The sequence below is a fragment of the Mytilus galloprovincialis genome, chromosome 11, assembly GCF_965363235.1.
Source record: "Mytilus galloprovincialis chromosome 11, xbMytGall1.hap1.1, whole genome shotgun sequence".
NCBI lineage: Eukaryota > Metazoa > Mollusca > Bivalvia > Mytilida > Mytilidae > Mytilus > Mytilus galloprovincialis.
The window spans coordinates 842,806-866,427 of NC_134848.1; the positions used below are offsets into that span (position 1 = coordinate 842,806).

The 23,622-nt window shown below is 33.1% G+C and overlaps 1 protein-coding gene across 1 annotated transcript in view; it reads left to right on the forward strand.

The window, feature by feature from the left end:
• LOC143051488 (aldo-keto reductaseMSMEI_2347-like) overlaps nucleotides 1–23,622 on the forward strand; it is a 260,937-nt gene that overhangs the window by 191,905 nt on the left and 45,410 nt on the right. The gene's annotated exons all lie outside the window — the stretch shown is intronic.

The following is a 23,622-nucleotide window of genomic DNA, read 5'->3' on the forward strand; positions in this document are numbered from 1 at the left end:
GTATCAAATGAAAAATAACTTTCCAACTACTTAAAGATACTGTTTATATTGGAAGGTTAAAAATTTAGGAAGATTAACACAATCATACTATTCCGTGAAATTTAAGAGTAAGCAAGTCTTTCAGAAACTTTAAATCAAAATTTTATAAAGCATTCACTGAATCCATTGATACATGTATCTTACTAAATTAAGAAATATGGGAAGTATTAGCAAACAAGAATGTGTCAATAGTACACGGATACCCTATTAACACTATCATTTTCTATGTTCAGTGGACTGTGAAATTGGGGACAGAACTCTAATTTGGCATTAACATAAAAAAAGATCATATCATAGGGAACATGCTATAAGTTTCAAGTTGATTGGACTTCAACTTCATCAAAAACTACCTTGACCATAAACTTTAACCTGAAGCAGGATAGACAGACAAATAAACGACGCACAGACCTAAAAAGGTACTGCCCCTAGGTGGGGTATAAAAATTTTAAACACAACATTTTTAAATTAAAGAACCTTAGTGAGCGCGCTCACATACCCCACGTCCCCACATTGTCATTGGAGAAATAAAATAAGTATGAGAAAAAAAATTGTATAAAAAAAAAAAATTGAATCATAATTTCCTGTCGATATACACATCTACATAGTATGTCCTTATTATCTGAAAAGGTTTCATGAAATTCTGTTGTGTGGTTTGAGAGGAGTTGCGATGACAAAAGGTTGCAGTAGTATATTGGGCAAATAAGTTCAAAGGGGCATAACTCCTGGGAAAAAAATTGAATCGTAATTTCCTGTTGATATGCACATCTAAGTAGTATGTCCTTATTATCTGAAAAGGTTTCATGAAATTCTGTTGTGCGGTTTCAGAGGAGTTGAGATGACAAACTGTTGCAGTAGTACATTAAAGTAAATAAGTTCAAAGGGGCGTAACTCCTGGGAAAAAAAATGAATCGTAATTTCCTGCCGATATGCACATCTACGTAGTATGTCCTTATTATCTGAAAAGGTTTCATGAAATTCTGTTGTGTGGTTTGAGAGGAGTTGCGATGACAAAAGCTTGCAGATGGCAGATTTTACAATAAGAAGGAATTATTGTTTTTTTGTATCCATCAAAAAAGCAATTGCTGAAACTGTGAAACAGACTGTGTAATGGAGTAATGCATTATGTTATTGAATAAAATGTGTCTTTCTGAGTAAATAAAAATAAAAATTACTCTGTGCTTGTGTTTTTTGTTAGAATTAGAGGGTTTTCAATTTCAAAATATTGGACATGGAATAGACATCATGACCTACTTTACTGACATCCAGCTTATTTGGAGTGGAATTTTGAAGTATTATTTATAAGTTGAGCCTTATCACATGGACTTATATTTTAATAAAAAGTCTTCTTTTGTGTTTTAATCATAACTTTAAGGCAGATTTTTATTGGTAAAGGCTAAAAAAGGTAATTTAATAATATTGTTGCTAACGTCACGTCTTTTCCGTCCATTGTGGTATGTCACGATCGCAATTTTCTTGTTGGTTCTCAGACAGGCAATTGTAGTTATTTTTATCCCGGGTTTTATAAATAATTGAAAATAGCAATCATATTAAATTTGGATGACGTAAGGGGGTCAAAGGACTTGAGGAATCAATATCATTGGCTGTTTTATTTTTTGCGAACGTTACTACTTGAGGTTTCCGTCCAAATCAGTGTCACGTGAGCAACATATATTTAGATCTGTAACTCTCCTGTATAGGAGTTACGATATCGCCCTTTGCAGAATTAGATTCGGAGTCAGTTCCTTCACATGATGGGGTAGCAAAGAAGGTTAGTTGTATGTAATATCGTTACAAGAGGACCTTAAATGTATTCCGTCCATCAAAAAGACGTTCGCAACAAAACGTAATGTCATGATAGTAGATGTTGCTAATGTTACTATTACGAATTGGTTTCATGTGTATTCATTTGATATAAAGTACACCTGCAAATGACATTCTGTATATTTAGAAATTCTAAACCAGACTGTACAATTTTATTACTCCAGGCATATATTAAACATCACTGTGTGCATACATTTTAACTTTTAAAGATGTTGTTGCTCATGTTACATGTCCAAATGTCGCTAACGTTACTTATTTTTGTCTCCGTCACGTTAGCAACATGAAAGTAGGAGACAGAACACAATACTGTAAAATCTGCCAGTAGTATATTGATCAAATAATTTCAAAGGGGTGTAACTCCTGGAAAAAAAATTGAATCGTAATTTCCTGTTGATATGCACATCTACGTAGTATGTCCTTATTATCTACAAAGTTTCATGAAATTTCGTTGTGTGGTTTCAGAGGAGTTGAGATGACAAACTGTTGCAGTAGTACATTAAAGTAAATAAGTTCAAAGGGGCGTAACTCCTGGAAAAAAAAAAATCGTAATTTCCTGTCGATATGCACAACTACATAGTATGTCCTTATTATCTAAAAAGGTTTCGTGAAATTCTGTTGTGTGGTTTGAGAGGAGTTGCGATGACAAACTGTTGCAGTGGTACATTAAAGTAAATAAGTTCAAAGGGGCATAACTCCTAGAAAAAAAATTGAATCGCAATTTCCCGTCGATATGCACAACTAAATAGTATGTCCTTATTATCTGAAAAGGTTTCATGAAATTCTGTTGTGTGGTTTGAGAGGAGTTGCGATGACAAAAGCTTGCAGTAGTATATTGATCAAATAATTTCAAAGGGGCGTAACTCCTAGAAAAAAAATTGAATCGTAATTTACTGTCGATATGCACATCTACGTAGTATGTCCTTATTATCTACAAAGTTTCATGAAATTTTGTTGTGCGGTTTCAGAGGAGTTGAGATGACAAACTGTTGCAGTAGTACATTAAAGTAAATAAGTTCAAAGGGGCGTAACTCCTGGGAAAAAAAATGAATCGTAATTTCCTGTCGATATACACATCTACATAGTATGTCCTTATTATCTGAAAAGGTTTCATGAAATTCTGTTGTGTGGTTTGAGAGGAGTTGCGATGACAAAAGGTTGCAGTAGTATATTGGGCAAATAAGTTCAAAGGGGCATAACTCCTGGGAAAAAAATTGAATCGTAATTTCCTGTTGATATGCACATCTAAGTAGTATGTCCTTATTATCTGAAAAGGTTTCATGAAATTCTGTTGTGCGGTTTCAGAGGAGTTGAGATGACAAACTGTTGCAGTAGTACATTAAAGTAAATAAGTTCAAAGGGGCGTAACTCCTGGGAAAAAAAATGAATCGTAATTTCCTGCCGATATGCACATCTACGTAGTATGTCCTTATTATCTGAAAAGGTTTCATGAAATTCTGTTGTGTGGTTTGAGAGGAGTTGCGATGACAAAAGCTTGCAGTAGTATATTGATCAAATAATTTCAAAGGGGTGTAACTCCTGGAAAAAAAATTGAATCGTAATTTCCTGTTGATATGCACATCTACGTAGTATGTCCTTATTATCTACAAAGTTTCATGAAATTTTGTTGTGTGGTTTCAGAGGAGTTGAGATGACAAACTGTTGCAGTAGTACATTAAAGTAAATAAGTTCAAAGGGGCGTAACTCCTGGAAAAAAAAAAATCGTAATTTCCTGTCGATATGCACAACTACATAGTATGTCCTTATTATCTAAAAAGGTTTCGTGAAATTCTGTTGTGTGGTTTGAGAGGAGTTGCGATGACAAACTGTTGCAGTGGTACATTAAAGTAAATAAGTTCAAAGGGGCATAACTCCTAGAAAAAAAATTGAATCGCAATTTCCCGTCGATATGCACAACTAAATAGTATGTCCTTATTATCTGAAAAGGTTTCATGAAATTCTGTTGTGTGGTTTGAGAGGAGTTGCGATGACAAAAGCTTGCAGTAGTATATTGATCAAATAATTTCAAAGGGGCGTAACTCCTAGAAAAAAAATTGAATCGTAATTTACTGTCGATATGCACATCTACGTAGTATGTCCTTATTATCTACAAAGTTTCATGAAATTTTGTTGTGCGGTTTCAGAGGAGTTGAGATGACAAACTGTTGCAGTAGTACATTAAAGTAAATAAGTTCAAAGGGGCGTAACTCCTGGGAAAAAAAATGAATCGTAATTTCCTGTCGATATGCACAACTACATAGTATGTCCTTATTATCTAAAAAGGTTTCGTGAAATTCTGTTGTGTGGTTTGAGAGGAGTTGCGATGACAAACTGTTGCAGTAGTACATTAAAGTAAATAAGTTCAAAGGGGCGTAACTCCTAGAAAAAAATTGAATCGCAATTTCCCGTCGATATGCACAACTACATAGTATGTCCTTATTATCTGAAAAGGTTTCGTGAAATTCTGTTGTGTGGTTTGAGAGGAGTTGCGATGACAAACTGTTGTAGTAGTACATTAAAGTAAATAAGTTCAAAGGGGCGTAATTCCTAGAAAAAAAATTAAATCGCAATTTCCCGTCGATATGCACAACTACATAGTATGTCCTTATTATCTGAAAAGGTTTCGTGAAATTCTGTTGTGTGGTTTGAGAGGAGTTGCGATGACAAGAAACAGGACTGACGGACGGACTGACGGGTCAAAAACATTATACCCTCCGCAACTTCGTTGCGTGGGGTATAATAACATTTAACATGGGATATTGTGTATATGGAGTTGTAGAGGATGGCATCTAAATTCCTGTAAAAATAAACTCTGAATCTAGAATTTCTGAAAAACACAAAGTAATCTTTTTAACAGACTTATAGATAAGACAAAATATACAAGTTTACAAAACACAACAGAACTGCATGTAATCCTGGTCAATCACAAGATACTCAAAAAATGTTTGTAATCATGTGTTTCATGACAGACTAATGTTAATACACCTAGATAAAGTGCTCACCAGATATAATAGAAATGTATGTAATCCTGTCCCCAGACCTACAGATGATAGTACACCAAGATATACTCACCAGATATAATAGAAATGTATGTAATCCTGTCCCCAGACCTACAGATGATAGTACACCAAGATATACTCACCAGATATAATAGAAATGTATGTAATCCTGTCCCCAGACCTACAGATGATAGTACACCAAGATATACTCACCAGATATAATAGAAATGTATGTAATCCTGTCCCCAGACCTACAGATGATAGTACACCAAGACCTAACCAATATGCACACCATAATACATATTTCTCTATTTTTGCAACATACTGAAAAATGAGGACATAATATCATGGGTTATAAATTCTTATTGATTTCTTCTTAATAAATCTAATATTTCTTTTAACCCTTTCACCGATTGCTGCCCAGACAGAAGCTACTCTGAGACGATGGCTTCCCTGGCTACTATTGCTCAAGTGGGAGATCTTCATAATAAATGTCAATAAAAACTTGTTTGTAGTTATTTGTGTATTTATTTCATTCACTAACACCATGTTCACAGTTTTATTCATGTTTTGATCATTTTTTCCTCATAAAATATTCAAATTTTCAAATTTTCGGCATTATATCTAGGTGAAATTCTCAAAATTCTGCTATTTGACCCCAAATCGTAATTTTTTAACCCAAAACGGCAAACTTTAGAAAAATTTTATGAGGCTGTACAAATTCCTCACACTGAACGATGTCCATCCCAAGTGTTTTGTACATAAAACGACATTTTATGTCAAACCAGGTGCTCCGCAGGGCGCAGCTTTATACGACCGCAGAGGTCGAACCCTGAACAGTTGGGGCAAGTATGGACAAAACATTCAAGCGTGATACAGCTCTGAATTTGGATTGTGATCAAATTTTTGACATTATATGTTTTTTTTTTACACTAAACAAATGTCAAGATTTTACAAATCAATTAAAGATTTCTTCAAACTTTTTAAATCTAAAATTAAATAGTTGACACAGCATAGGTTTCTGACACAGAATGAATGTGGTCTAATGAACTTAAAAGTTTTTTTTTGGCCTTGGAGCAATTCACTATGCTGTTGAATATTAATCCTCTCAAAAAAATGTTTGAAGAAATTTTCTTTTTATTTATGAAATCTGAAATGAGAAAAATTTAAACCCCTCCCCCTTTTTTTCACATCCCCGTTTCCCTTTTTCCAAAACTGATATCAATTCAAATTTCTAATGGAGTTTGCAACAATAACTACTCTTTTAAATACATCATAAGATATTAAAATGTAAAATAAAGTGCTTGTTATCACTGAATGGTAAAGATTGGTTGGTAGTAAAAGTGAATATACATTGTTTATTGTATAAAACAATAAAAAAAACTTCATCAGCAACATTTTATATTGGCAAATTTCCAATGAAGTTATTTACATAAAGTTATTGGTAAATAAAAATAGAAAATGACATCATAGTCATGTCTGGCAAATGTCCAACATACATTATCTAAAAACATTTTAGATAAGATAAGGAAAAAAAGCTTCATCAGCAACATTTTATATTGGCAAATTTCCAATGAAGTTATTTACATAAAGTTATTGGCAAATAAAAATAGAAAATGACATCATAGTCAAGTCTGGTAAATTTCCAACATATATTATCAACTACTATTCTATACAAAGAAAGATAACTCCAATTGAAAATTAATTGCTATTGCACAATATTGTGCAATTAGATATTTCTTGCTATTGTGCAATACTGTGCAATTGAAAATTTCTTGCTATTGCACAATACTTGATATGGAATCCTGATTTAGACCAACTTGAAAACTGGGCCCATAATCAAAAATCAAAGTACATATTTAGATAAAGCATATCAAATAAGCCCAAGAATTTAATTTTTGTTAAAATCAAACTTAGTTTAATTTTGGACCCTTTGGACGTTAATGTAAACCAATTTGAAAACGGACCAAAAATTAAGAATCTACATACACAGTTAGATTTGGCATATCAAAGAACCCCAATTATTCAATTTTTGATGAAATCAAACAAAGTTTAATTTTGGACCCCGATTTGGACCAACTTGAAAACTGGGCCAATAATAAAAAATCTAAGTACATTTTTAGATTCAGCATATCAAAGAACCCCAAGGATTCAATTTTTGTTAAAATCAAACTAAGTTTAATTTTGGACCCTTTGGACCTTAATGTAGACCAATTTGAAAACGGGACCAAAAATTAAGAATCTACATACACAGTTAGATTCGGCATATCAAAGAGCCCCAATTTATTCAATTTTTGATAAAATCAAACAAAGTTTAAATCTGGACCCTTTGGGCCCTTTATTCCTAAACTGTTGGGACCAAAACTCCCAAAATCAATACCAACCTTCCTTTTACGGTCATAAACCTTGTGTTTAAATTTCATAGATTTCTATTTACTTATACTAAAGTTACAATGTATGGTGCGAAAACCAAAAAAAATGCTTATTTGGGTCCCTTTTTGGCCCCTAATTCCTAAACTGTTGGGACCTAAACTCCCAAAATCAATACCAACCTTCCTTTTGTGGTCATAAACATTGTGTTTAAATTTCATTGATTTCTATTTACTTAAACTAAAGTTATTGTGCGAAAACCAAGAATAATGCTTATTTGGGCCCTTTTTTGGCCCCTAATTCCTAAACTGTTGGAACCAATACTCCCAAAATCAATCCCAACCTTTCTTTTGTGGTCATAAACCTTATGTCAAAATTTCATAGATTTCTATTTACTTAAACTAAAGTTATAGTGCGAAAACCAAGAAAATGCTTATTTGGGCCCTTTTTGGCCCCTAGTTCCTAAAATGTTGGACTAAAACTCCCAAAATCAATCCCAACCTTCCTTTTGTGGTCATAAACCTTGTGTAAAAATTTCATAGATTTCTATTCACTTTTACTAAAGTTAGAGTGCGAAAACTAAAAGTATTCGGACGACGACGACGACGACGCCAACGTGATAGCAATATACGACGAAAAATTTTTCAAATTTTGCGGTCGTATAAAAATGTAATATTTAAAAACTAAATAAAAAAATTGTATAAATTAAAAACAAAGAAAAATTGTAAAAATTGAAAATATGAAAATATATGACCAAAAACAACTTTGAATAAGAAATATTTTGTTAATTTATATTTTGACAAAAATTATCAACATAAATTTATTAAAAAACATTTACCAGGCATGAGCCGGAAAGTAAACATCAGTAGGTTACAATGTACCAAATAAAATTACATGGGCGCAGCCATTTTATGAAGGGAACATGACATAGAGATAAAAATAGATGGCTCTCTGTGATTGGTTGTTATATCTTTTATATATTTTTCTTCTGGAAAGCATTATGAATGAAGTTTCATGCAAGCACAAATTTGTCCTTAAATGTATAGTATGAAGGGCCAGAAATATTTTTTTTATGTTGCTCAAAATTAGGGAAATTTTTCTGCGAAATCGTCAGGTATCGTGAAAAACCCCAAAATTCACCAAGAAAAGCCATGGGACCATATATATTTGAGTGCGGTAAAATCGCAAATAGATATCGAGCTTCAATTAGACAACAGCAGTTTTTCCATAATTAGTTTATTAAAAGCGCCTTTTAAGGAGATAATTGCTAAAAATAGCATTGCCGGCAATGGGGCCACCATTTAGTACTTTATATCCAGTACGTTGATGGTTTTCTGTAACAAAAGAAGAGAAGAAGAAATCCAACCCCCATAATAGATCATGAATTTATACATTTTTAGAATTATTTATATTTATTTTATCAAATATTATAGGATGCCGAATTGACTTTAAATAGGTGCTGATTTGACTAGTTCCGATTTAACAAGGTGCCGATTTGAACAGGTGCCGATTTGACTTGAAGTTGTACCCATTATAAATTGCCTTCCGACAGAATTTCGGCTGTAAAATCTCGTCTCTGTCCACATTTCAGTCCTAACCTTTTGAAATGTGATGTAACATCCCCCTGGCAATCAAATAACTCTACTAAATGTGTGCCATGAAGATGTAAACATAAAAAATTGATAATGTTACAGACAGCATCCATGTTGTATACAGCGCCATCTATAAATAGTTCTAAAGGGAGATAAGGTAAACTTCTTCTTCTTTTTCCAAATTTTCACATCCTTTGTAGGACAACCACACCGTTACGGCGTGTAGAACAAAACCCACCACCATGAATGTAGGAATATAATATGTACACTATATATTGAATAATGATATCCTCCACTAATATATACAGGATCACTTCATGTTGCACAGAACGGGCAGATTTAATACTGCTGTTCCTCAATCCCAATCTTAACCAGCGCATACCAAATTTAAAGCACAGAGAACTTGAGAAAATACGTCGAGGAAAACGCACCAGAGAGGAAAACTGCACATTGGGACAATTCGTGCCAACAGGCCATAAGATTGAGGATTGAAGACGTATAGAAAAGGGACGAAAGATACCAAAGGGACAGTCTAACTCATAAATCTAAAACAAACTGACAACGCCATGGCTAAAAATGAAAAATACTAACAGACAAACAAAAGTATACATGACACAACATAGAAAACTAAAGAAAAAACAACACGAACCCCACCAAAAACTAGGGGTGATCTCAGGTGCTCCGGAAGGGTAAGCAGATCCTGCTCCACATTTGGCACCCGTCGTGTTGCGTATGAGATAACAAATCCAGTAAATAGTCTAATTCGGTAGGTCACATAGCTTGTAGTATGCATTCTTAGTTGCGTTAAAAATTGTTAGGCTAGTTACCGGACATATATACAGGGGGGATTACAGTGGCGGATCCAGAACTTTTCATAAGGGGGCCCGTTGACTGACCTAAGGGGGGCTCCAGTCATGCGTCAGTGATTCCTTATATAAGCAACCAATTTTTCCCACACAAAAGGCGGGCGGGCCCCCAGGCCCCCCTGGATCCGCCTATGGGTTATATATGTTTACGTAGTAAAATAGTAAAAGATAAATGTTGTAAAATAAATTACTTCACTCACATTCACACGGGTAAAAAGAATAACAAGCTTGCAGCATTTAAATCTAAAAATAGTTCGCTTTTCACAATATAGACTAAGGATCTAAAAGCTAAAACACTTTGTCTTCTTTTCATCAGAGACTCTGTTTTCATTAACTAAAATCGAGTAAAACGTTCATAGTGTCTACATACTTAATCCACGCATAGAATTTGTCGTTTTACATCATAACATCTAATAAAAAGGTTTTTAAGATTTCATCGTATCTATATATTAGCACTTTGTGTGACGTTTACGATCTAGGCACGCACTGTATATGTAAAACCAATTGTCATGTTTTTATTTACTTAGATCTAAAACTTAGTCAATAATATAATAATGTTCCATTTACAAATATTGTTGCTTTTTAAAAGAAATTGGAATTTATTATAAAATATAAAAATGTTATTATATTTAAATCGATTTTAATTTTTATCACGTTATTTTACTGTTGATTTTTATTTGTATATAATCAATTTGCTTTAGTCAAGAATTTTAGTGTATTGAAGGACTTTTTGTCTTATTTTAAAAATATGCTTTAAATTGTAAAAATATTCGAATTAGCTCTCGCCGCGATATAGCCTTTTTGTGCTAATGCGGCGTAAAGCAACCAACAATCAATCAATCAATAAAAACTTGTCTTCGTCTCAACTCGGCCGATTCCGTACCCTCATCTAGGAAGGAGCTAGAGTATCGGATTCTACCGAGGATTGTCGAATGCAAACCACCCTTCAGCTAATCAGAAAATGTTTCACGACTATTTTTCTGACTTACAGTGTTTTTTTTTTTTTTGGGTTTTTTTATAACCTTCTTCAGTTCAAATAATGATAACCTAGAATTTATTGTCGTTCTTTGCAAATCAAAGAACTGTGTTTTGTTTTTTTTACAATTTTGGTATGGATACATACAGGATCATAAAGGAGGGGGAATAGGACCTTTATCGGGACTCCGGGATCGGGTGTTTTTAAACTCGGGATTTCGGGATTGACCCTTTCGGGATCCGGGAATCCTTTTTTTCGGATTTCGGGATGTCGGGATTTGCTTTATTTAAATTCGGGACCTCGGGATTTTTTTCAAGTCCGGGATTTCGGGATCAAGACCCCTCCTATCCCCCCTCATAAAGGGAAACTGATAATTTTTTGTATGATATGTGCTCATGTTTTTCAGCGATGATCCTTTTGTGCTGGGTTTTATACTGAATAAAATTAGTTAGTTAGTTTCTATACTTTTTTTTATTAAATGGCTATCCGCAATATGTTTAATAAGATCATTTAGTCTGAGTTGTTTGATTGAGTATCGAGAAAGAAAAAAAAATCTGATGTATGCAGCATAAACACGAAAATTTTGATAACTACATGGCAGAGGGAGGGGCAGGACTTTTTCGGGACGTCGGGATCGGGTGTTTTTAAGCTCGGGCCTGATTTCGGGATTGACCCTTTCGGGATCCAAGATTTATTTTTTCTAATTTCGGGATGTCGGGAATTAAATTTCTTTAAATTCGGGACCTCGATTATTTAGATATAGAGTTTTTTTTTTTTTTTTTTTTTTTTTTTTTTTTTTTTTTTTATTATTAAAGACAGTTTTTGTACTAGTGTAAATTGATATCATTTACCTGAATGGTCTCAAATATTAGATAGTATCAGATAGTAGAGAAACAACAGTCATATCACATCCCATATATATGATAATAAGAGATGTTTCTGGAATTACGTATATCAAAATATTTAAGTTTAGTGCTTTTCGGTAAAATCCTATTTATTTTATTACAGAAATGCAATCTAAAACAAAAACCAAAGGCATCTTTTTAAATAACAAGATACCCAAGTCGGAAGAATTAATATTTTAATTAATGATTAAAAAAAGGAAGCTGAAAGTATCTATTTAAGGTCTTTCATAACAGCGGTATTTGTTAAAGGGACTGAAACGATTAGACGCGTGCTCAAAATCAGCATGCATGATGAGTTGGTTACCGTTATGTGGTTAAAAGCTTGATAAGTGAAATGACAACTTTATTGCACCTACGCCTACGCAGGTCAATTCAGTTCAATGATGCACCGTCTAATAGTTCTCGCACTTATATCATTAGCAACGCCAAAGTAAATACATCAATTGAGTGAAACATTTATATGCAACAGTTTTATCAAACGGTGCGAAAAGATGCAATTTAGTATTATGATTTGTATTTTTATATGTTGAATTTATATGTAGTAGTTTTAGACAAAACCGATTAATAATCTGATTGAAAAAAATACCATTTACCTGAATGGTCTCAAATATTAGATAGTATCAGATAGTAGAGAAACAACAGTCATATCACATCCCATATATATGATAATAAGAGATGTTTCTGGAATTACGTATATCAAAATATTTAAGTTTTGTGCTTTTCGGTAAAATCCTATTTATTACAGAAATGCAATCTAAAACAAAGACCAAAGGCATCTTTTTAAATAACAAGATACCCAAGTCGGAAGAATTAATATTTTAATTAATGATTAAAAAAAGGAAGATGAAAGTATCTATTAAAGGTCTTTCATAACAGCGGTATTTGTTAAAGGGACTGAAACGATTAGACGCGTGCTCAAAATCAGCATGCATGATGAGTTGGTTACCGTTATGTGGTTAAAAGCTTGATAAGTGAAATGACAACTTTATTGCACCTACGCCTACGCAGGTCAATTCAGTTCAATGATGCACCGTCTAATAGTTCTCGCACTTATATCATTAGCAACGCCAAAGTAAATACATCAATTGAGTGAAACATTTATATGCAACAGTTTTATCAAAAGGCGCGAAAAGATGTAATTTAGTATTATGATTTGTATTTTTTTTAAACTTTACATCAGTAGGATACAGTCCTGCATGATCTAAGCCGTGGAGATTTTTTTCTCAGTTATAAAAAGGCAAAATAAAGCTATTAATCTGTTATGGCATGCAGATAATAACATGCTAAAACAACAAGTTCTAAGGTTTTGGGATTTTCTAATAACCACTCAAAGATAGAAAAATATAGTACATGTTCTAGAAATGGGACAACTTTGACAGATTATCTATACACATACATTTAATGCATTAAAAAGAATGAAGGAAATTGAAAAGAAACTTCAGTTTTACATATAATATTAGGTTTACATGCATTTAATAATCTAACCATACTCATTTTTTTCTAATAACCTATAATGAGACTTAATTAATTAATTAACTTAATTAATTTTTGTTGTTTTGTTTTTTTCAATGTAATAATGTCACAAGAATGACGTTAAGATTTATACCGAAAACATGAATTTGGATGGTTTCGTTTTCCTGCGTTATGATATAATAGACCAAACATCAAAAACAATGTATGGATATAAGTTGTTTGCTTCACGTCCAATGGACAATATTTCATGATATTCAGGACGATACTAATAAACAAAAACACTCAGTTGTATTAGCATTAGCAAAACTCATATCCGTGATTCAAGATTCAAGATTCAAAGTTTTATTTAGAGTCGATATTCAATAAACTACATAACACAAGCTCTAGACTTAATAACAAAATACAATACACACATACACAATACAATACACACATACAAAAGTCACGAAAAACAACACAATTTTAAACATATAATTCATAGTAAGATACCATAAATGACATATATAAGTTAAAAGCATATAGTACACTTAAAACATAGCACAAGTTAATAATAAGATTGCACAAATCATATAGTCACACAAAAAATAAAAGCAAAATAAAACAGGCATAAACACTATATGCATGCACTCCACTGGCATGAGCTATATTATGAATATTATATGAATGCATGGTCGACTTTGAAACTTTTGCTTATATATTATATATACTTTCTATGTTGAAGTTTGTGATGGAATGTCTGTCAATCAAAGATGGACCCATATAAAGCTGCTCAGTCTTAATATTTGGTATGCAGGTGTAATAATATTAGGACATCTCATTTCTTTGCCGCATAGTACATGGCCCAGCAGGGGCGGATCCAACCATTTTAAAAAGGGGGGGTTCCTAACCCAGGACAAAGGGGGGGGGGTCCTAACCCAGGACAAAAGGGGGGGTTCCAATTACATGTCCCCATTCAAATGCATTGATCGTCCAAAAAAAGGGGGGTTCCAACCCCCGGAACCCCCCTCTGGATCCGCGCCTGCCCAGTCGCCACAGTCCGCATAATGGACTGTTCACCGACTGGAACTTTTCTTCTATGGTACTGGCACGATTTAATTTATGATTATCATGATTATAGGTCCCTTATATTAATGATATATGGTAAGCAATTGGATTAACATCGACATATCTCAATTCACTGAGATAATTTTACTCTACAATCAATGAAGTTTTTCACCAGTTATTTAATCGTGTAATCTTTCGGGGTTTCCCTTACAAAAAATGCTTAACTAGTATATTATATATATAAATATAGGAAGATTTGGTATGATTGCCAATGAGACAAATCTCCACATGGTCAGAGAACAAATGCACAAGAATTATACAACTATTAGTTAACGTACGGTCTTCAAAAATGAGCAAACCCCAAACCACATATAGCAAGCTATAAAAGGCCACAAATGACAAATATAAAACAACTAACGGCCTGACTTATGTACAACAACAGCGGAAAAATATTATGATATATAGCAATAAATGCAAGCATACAGATTTATACAGGCTACTAACTTGCTACATGCACAGTTAGAATGACGCGGATTTAAACTAGTTTGCGGCCTCAAGAACTCCCTGATAACCTGGGACAGTGCATGGTGAACAAGTACATAGAACATAAGAACAAACTATAAAAAAAATCATTGAAAAGGGCTTAACTCATCAGATTGATCGAAAGCACAAAACAACTAACAGAACACATCCTGGACGTGCCAGGGATTTATTCAACCCCACAACAACAACAGACACATAACGTTACTCGCAGTTACTAACAGTTAGTTCAAAGTCAATAACAAATAATTAAAAAAATATCTAATACAGATCTTATCAAAACGGGAAGCTCCCTTTCTGAATTGTATTGAAAATAGGTTAAAGGTTCCCCATATTAAGTTTTTTCTGGTGCAATTGAATACCTATAAACTGGTATCAATATAAAAATGAATACATGGTATGATTGCCAATGAGACAACTCTCTACAAGAGACCAAATGACACAGAAATTTACAGATATACATTAGGTCGCCACGTGCGCACGGGCTTCAAGAATGAGTAAAACCCATACCGTATAGTCAACCACAAAAGGCTTCAAAATGACAAATGAAAAAAATGAAATATGTACTAAAACAATGAACGGAAAACAAATATGATATACAGCAACAAATGACAACCTCTGGTTTACAGGCTCCTAAGTAGGAACAGGCATAAATATTTATATATATATATACATAATGTGACAGGGTTAAATCATGTTAAAGGCGCCAAGCATTCATGACCTTGGAAAATGGTGTAACGATTGGAATATTCGATTAAAAAAAATAAAATAATTGAAAATGAGCTTTCCAAAATTTTCTGTACTTGTAAAACGAAGATGTGGTACGATTACCGATGAGACAACTCTCCACAAGAGACAAAATGACACAGAAATTAACAGAACAGTATAATCAATGATCGAGATCTTCATTTGTACTTGTGAGAGAACGAAACGGATGCAATCAACTGAAAACCAAGATATCTTATCCTAATCAATTAATAAATCAATATGTCTACGACATCTTTAGAATTTCACTCATTTCAAGTGTTTATTTCATCGCATGTTATTTAAAGCAAATGTCTAAACTTCTTGAGATAGCGGATAACTGCAAGCTATTTTCTTCTAACTAGAGTATTAATATAGAAAAACATGTATGAGAAATCTGACAAGGACAGAACAGCCCATCTCTGAACCGTAACCACCAACAGAAGTTTCATCTTTAAAGACATTTATGAAGCAACATAATAATGAGAAAATGTAGTAAAATTGCCAATGAAACAATTAGTACAGACGAGAGTCAGATTTTGAACTTTTGTTTAATTTTGTAGACTGGGTATCTCAAATCTTTTTATCTAAAAAAAAAACGAAATGCCTTTAGTGGGAACTCTCGAGCTGAAACCTACACTATTCAGGCTAGCTGGGACAATATACTTTGTTATTTAGTTTTGTCATTTTTGTGCATGGGATCGTTAAAGAGACTGTCAGTGGTTTAAAGCATTGCTTGTCAAAGACATAAAATTGAGAATGGAAATGGAGAATGTGTCAAAGCGACAACAACCCGACCATAGAGCGGACAACAGTCGAAGGCCACCAATGGGTCTTCAATGTAGCGAGAAACTTCCACACACGGAGGTGTCATTTAGCCGGTCCCTTAACAAGATGTATACTAGTTCAGTGATAATGGACGTCATACTAAAATCCGAATTATACACAAGAAACTAATACTAGAAATCATAAAAGACTAACAGAGGCCAGAGGTCCCTGACTTGGGACAGGGGCAAATTGCGGCGGGGTTAAACATGTTTTTAGAGATCTCAACCCTCCAAACATGCTCCTTTTGAATAGCGACTGCTCTCTTTATTCTCAGAATTACTCTTTTCTATTGGAAATAGATATTCTACATTATTAGGTGTCGACTTTAAGTAAGGAATGTAACCTTATCCTTGGAAATGTTATATATCTTCTCATTACTTATTGTTTTCCCTTAAGGTAGCTGACACAATATTAAGATAGTTTTGCTCTAAAATTATCTATTCCACTAGTTGTTCAAAATTATTAGAGTTTGAGCTTTTTCATATCCAGCGGCACATATTACAGTGTAATCCGGATTCACTATTAAACGATTCGGGGAAATTTCTATTGTCAAATTCAATTTCAAATAATAATATTTATGTTTAACAAAACTATGATCTGTTTGTGAAACGTGAAGGATATATAATGATTGGTGTGTTCATTGTTGGTCTTTAACGCCACTTTTATCATTATTCGCTATTTCATGGCATGTAGAGAAAAACTGGGAAGCCTGGAGAGAGACACTGACCTTCGACATGGAATCTGTCCATCCTTGTCAACTACGAATGAAGTGAAACTAAGCACCAAGTGTTCAAACTCTGAAATAAGTAATGAAGCAGTATTTTTCGAATTCACTAATGAAAGAAAATTCAGTTTTCGTTTTATTTGAATTTTTCAAATTGGAGAAACAAAGAGGTTTTAAAAACGAACTGAAGAATAAAAAGGTAGCAAAATGCTAAGTTCTTTCAAAAATATTCTTTTATCGCTAAGAGGCTGGCTTGTCATGCCAAGATATTGCCTCCGTTGAAATTTCAAACATCCAATAGAGCAAATTACATCGATGATTAATATTGACCTTATGGTATGGGCACGGGACGTTTGCGTTTTTTTACCTGTAAAACGATAGGACATTTGCGCTTCAAATACTATGAACATTTGCGCTTTATGTTTTGATTCACCTGTATTAAATTAATTGGACATTTGCGCTTTTTACCTTTGTATAAGTGAACTTGGATGTTCCAAATTTGCAGACTATCTGCAAAAATTATGTGACAATTGAATCACGATTTACTTGACTCATCCTGCTATGTTTATCTTGTTGAAGAGTATCATTGAACAACACTCAGTGAATTACATTTAGATTCATTATATTGATGATCAGGCATTCCAGTCAAGAACTGAGAAAGAAAAACTTGATTTTTGTATTTGAAATGTGGACAAAATACCAGTCAGAATAGATAACAAGAGCTACTTATTTTGACTCTTTAGGCTTCAGATATTAAGCGAAACATGAACTGTGATGACTGTTCGTGTTTTATGTGTTTTAAAATGTTAACTTTTAGCTGTATATAAACTTTTAAACATTTAAAAAAATATGACTTGTCGGTCCCAAGCCAGTATAAAAGAGGAAGGAAGTCATAAAAACAAATATTGCAAAAGCGCAAATGTCCTATGTAAAAAGCACAAATGTACATTTTTAAAAAGCGCAAATGTCCTATGATTTGAAGCGCAAGTGTCCAAAATTAAAAGCGCAAATGTCCTATGAAAAAGCGCAAACGTCCCGCGCCGTATGGTATATGGCCGTTTTCTAAGCGATACGTACATGCAGGTCATACATTGAATTAATTTGTTTAGTAAAAACAAATCTTTAACTACTAATAGGTGCCGTAGGAGGTCCACAGAATTTTTAGCAAGGATTTCTTGGCTAGATCAGACAATTTAAGAACAGAAAGCATTGCACTGATGTATGTCCATTATTAATTTTTCAGTAGTCAAAATTCAATGTTAAGTGATGTATATTGAATAATGATATATAGTTTGTATTTCTGTTTTCAAGATAAAAAGTGAAGGTTCAATGTATGGACAACCTGAAAACCAAGACATATATATGATTTGGCGCGGGACGTTTGCGCATTTTCATAGGACATTTGCGCTTATTTTTTTGGACACTTGCGCTTCAAATCATAGGACATTTGCGCTTTTTAAAAAAGGACATTTGCGCTGTTAACATAGGACATTTGCCCTTTTGCAATATTTGATTTTTATGACTATCATATCTTCCTCTTTAATACTGGCAGAATAATATTTTTTCTTTATGGTTAAAGGTTTAAAAAAATCATTTAATAGCACATTTCATAGCACATTCATTTCATAGCACATTGATATGTGTTTAAAAGTCTATATACACTGAGCTAAAGGTAAACATTCTAAAGACCTAAAAACACGTACAGTCATCACAGGTCAGTTTTCGCTTGATATATGAAGACCAAGGATTGGACAAATTTAGCTCTGTTTATCTGTCCAGACTGGCATTTCGCACACATTTCAAATATATATTCAATATTCTCTTTCCCAATTCTTGACAGGGGTGCCTGTTCATCAATATAACGAATCTAATGTGATTCACATACTGTTGTTCAATGATGCTCTTTAAAAAGATAAAAATATCAGGATGAGTCGAGTAGAACTGTTCATTATAATGTACAGGGAATTATTCTGGACCATTTGTCGTACTAATGCCAAATATAAGTTAGATTTATTTACGCAATAATTACTTCTCTTTAAAATTACAGATAGACGACAATAGGTGCAAAAGCGCAAATGTCCGGTCAATTTAATACTGGTGAATCAAAATTTAAAGCGCAAATGTCCATAGTATGTCGTATCGTTTTACAGGTGAAAAAGCGCAAACGTCCTGTGCCCATATGATTAAGGTTATTTTTATTTATGTATTTGCTGTTATTTATCCCCTGATTATAAAACATGTCGATTGAGCCACAATGATTACTACATTGGTTACGGAGGACCTAAATACCAAAAACACGCAAGACAAGGAAGAAATGCTCAATTTTGATTATAATGGAATGGATATTTTAAGTAATGGAATGGATATTTCAAGTAATGGAATGGATATTTTAAGTAATGGAATGGACTACAACGACCCTTCAGTCACTAATTACAGATATACTTTATACCTTATTCGAAAGTTTATTTATTGAGGAACAAAAGGTACATAGTTAATGTGTTCCACAACGCATATTAGAGGAGTAACAATACCTACATATCGAAATACGCGTGAACATTAAGAAATAGCTTATTTTAAATGATGAAATGAACTGCTGCGACATTTCATCCCTTAATTCAGGAAAACTTTATGTACCATTTGAGAGTTCATTGCTGTCGCAATGACCATTAGAAGGATTACGGAGGATCTAAATGACAAAAATACGCGTGAAAAGAAAGAATTTTGAATGATAGCATGGATATTTTGAATAATGACATGATCTGTTGTGACCCTTCATCCCCTAATTTCAGAAATACCTTTAACCTCATTCGAAAGCTTATTTATAGAGGAACTAAAAGTATATAGCTAAAATGTAATGCGGGGAGTAACGAAAGACAAAAAATCGAAATACATGTGAGCATTAAGAAATACAATTGTAGCTTATTTTAAATAATGAAATGGATGAATGCGCCCCATCAGCCCATAATTAAGGAAAACGTTGTAACCATTTGAAAGTTCATTGATAGAGAAACAAAAATGGTTTAGATTATAAATAATATGTGCAGCAACGACAATTAAAGAGGTTGAGGACATAAATGCCAAGATAACAGTGAAGATTTAAAAATAGCCAATTTTGAATGATGGAATGGATTGCTGTGACCCTTCAACCCCTAATTACAGATATACATAATACCTCATTAGAAAGCCTATTAATAGCAGAACAAAATGTATGTAGTTAATATGTTCCGCAACGCATACTATAGGAGTAACGAAGGATCTTAATGTCGAAATATGCATAAACATTATGAAATATAGCTTTTTTAATAATATAATGGACTGCTGCGACTCGTCAGTAACAATATCGTTATTTAGAGGCAGTAACTCAGGCCCTAATTAGCGAAAACTTTATAGACAAAGTGAAAGCTTATTGATAGAGAAACCACAATGACGTTTAATAGGGTTACAGGGGACCAAAATGCCAAAATACGCGTGAAAATAAAATAAAAATAGCCAATTTTAGATAATGGAATTGATTGCTTCGATAATTCAGATCCTAATTACAAATAAACAAAGTACCTCATTCGAAAGCCTATTAAAAGAGGAACAAAAGGTATATAGTTAATATGTTCCACAACGCATATTGGAGGAGAAATGAAGTACCAAAAAATCGAAATACGGGTGAACATTATAAAATAGCTTATTTTGAATCATGAAATGAACTTCTGCAACCCATAAGCCCTATAATTAAGGAAAACTTTATACACCATTTGCAAGGTTATGAATAGAGGAACAAATTTTTTATTGATAATATGTGCCCCAATGACAATTAGAAGGGTTACGGAGGACCTAAATACCAAAATACGCGTGAAAATTAAGAAATAGACAATTTTGAAAATTGGAATGGATATTTTGAATAATGCAATGGCCTGCTGTGAACCTTCAGCCCCTAATTACATATGAACCTTATATCTCATTCGAAAGCCTATTAATAGAGAAACAAAAGATATATAGTCAATATGTTCTGCAATGCAAATCTGAGGAGTAACGAAGGACTTAAAAATCGAAATGGGGGTGGACATTATGGAAAAGCTTACTTTGAATAATGGAATGGACTGATGCGACCTGTCAGCCCCTTATGAAGGACAACTTTATACACCACGTGAAAGCTCATTGATAGAGAAACAAAATTTATCAATAATACGTCCCTCAATGACCATAAAAGAGGTAACGGAGGACTTAAATGCGTGAAAAGAAAGAAATTGCCAATTTTGAATAATTGAATGAATATTTTGAAATAATGACATGAACTACTGTGACCCTTCAGCCCTATAATTACAGAAATAACTTCAAGCTCATTCGAAAGCTTAATCATAGAGGAACAAAAGGTATATAATATATATATTGCTAATATGTTCCGCAACGCGGATGAGTAACGAAGTACCTAAAAATCGAAATACATGTGAACATTAATGGTTTACTTTTTAAATTGTTATTTGTATGGAGAGTTGTCTCATTGGCACTCACACCACATCTTCCTATATCTATTAAGAAGTACAAATGTAGCTTTTTTTAAATAATGAAATGGACTGCTGAGACTGTCGGCCCCTAATTAAGGAAAACGTTATAACCATTTGAAAGTTCATTGATCGAGAAACAAAATGGTTTAGGTTATAAATAATATGTGCCGCAATGACCATTAGAGAGCTCGAGATTACGGAGGACATAAATGCCAAAATAACCGTGAAGATTAAGAAATAGCCAATTTTGAATGATGCAAGGGATTACTGCGACCCTTCAACCCATACTTACATATTTACATGATACCTCATTCGAAAGCCTACCAATAGAAGAACAAAATATATGTAGTTAGTATGTTCCACAACGCATATTAGAGGAGAAACGGAGGATCTAACATGTCGAAAAATACATAATGCATATTATGTGTCATTTAAAACTCTTATGGACCGTTGTCTCATTAGAAATCATACCACATCTTCTTTTTTATATAAAAATTAAGACATAGTTCTTTTTAAGAAAAGAATGAATTGCTGTGACTCGTCAGTAATAAAACTTTATTTAGAGGCAGTAACTCAGTCCCTAAATAAGAAAAACTTTAAATACACCATGCGAAAGCTATTGATAGAAAACCCACAATTACGTTCAAGACGGTTACATAGGACCAAAATACGCGTAAAAATTAAGAAATAGCCAATTTTGAACAATGGAATGGATATTTTGAATAATGGATTAGATTGCTGCAACACTTCAGCCCCCAAATACAAATATACCTTTTACCTCATTCGAAAGCCTATTAAAAGAGGATCAATAAATATGTTCCGCAACGCATATTAGAGGAGTAATGAAGTACCTAAAAATCGAAATACGGGTAAAAATTATAAAATAGCTTATTTTGAATCATGAAATGAACTTCATAATTATTTTTTTTTCTAAATGAAAACCAAATATTTGTTTAGCCCCAACATTCATTTTTTCAAGGGGGTATAGTTATATTTGCTCGGAACAAACATTTGTTTTCCAAATCGAAGGATAAAACGCCCTGGAACAAACTAACATATTCCCTTTTTTCAATATACATGGTTCCTTTTATAAATGAAAAGATGGTCGATGTTTAAAAATAGTTAAAAAAAGACTGTTGCAATTTAAAGTATCATATTAATAATTTTTTGATTCTTTTTTATATCTAATCCTTTATCGGTGAAGCAAAATACTTTAGAATGATGTCGAGCACTGTCAGATTAATTATAAATTGCAGCGGAAACTAGAGGATGGAATGTGTACTTGTGGTAGAGATGATAAAACAACGACCTTCCCTGTATCAAATATCCGTGAGAAATGCGTAATCAGCATGTTATGTATAATAGCTTACAGTTATATTTCCCGCTTCATTCGCCCTATCATCATTTAACAATTTTGGACACTATCTAAATAAACATGTTAGTTGGGTTAACACATGCTGATTTATAATGTATAGCTTACAGTTACATTTCCCGCTCCTTCTTAGTCTCAAAACAAACCAAAGTGTTTGTACATGTATCTGAGTATTAATTTGGAGAACAATTTCGTTTTGGTGTTAAATATATGGTTTTAATAAAAGACTTTGAACTGGGAAATATCATTATATAGAAAGATCTTCTGATCTGCACAATTATAATATAATTAAAACAAATAGATGCATGCATTTCTTATTTCTTTTAATATTTAGACATTTGTTTTAGGGTGACTTCTAACACACATGACCTTTTAGCATATTTATATCTCTTAGAGATCTGAATAATAGGTGGTGTGAGTATACATCGACGAGACAGCAATCTAACAACACAAAACTTTTGGGTTTTAACTATTTGTTTATTAACAAATGGTGTGATGAGTGAAAATGGTTTAAACTTGGACTATGGATTTTATATAACTACTTACTGTAGATTCAGAAATCATTGCGTGCATTTATTATTGCGATTTTGTCATTTTAGACTTAAATGCGATTTTTAACTTTTACGAATCTTATTATTGCGTTTACAACTCTGTCGCAATTTTCGCAATAATTAAAAACCTTGCAATAATTTAAGAATTTACAGTAATATACCTGGCAGTCTTTAAAGAAATAAAGTAAAATACCACATATATAAGATCTTTAAACTTCATTATTTGCATTTGAAAAACTCAACTCTGTGTGTGTTTACGGCGCTTCACTATATATATATATATCT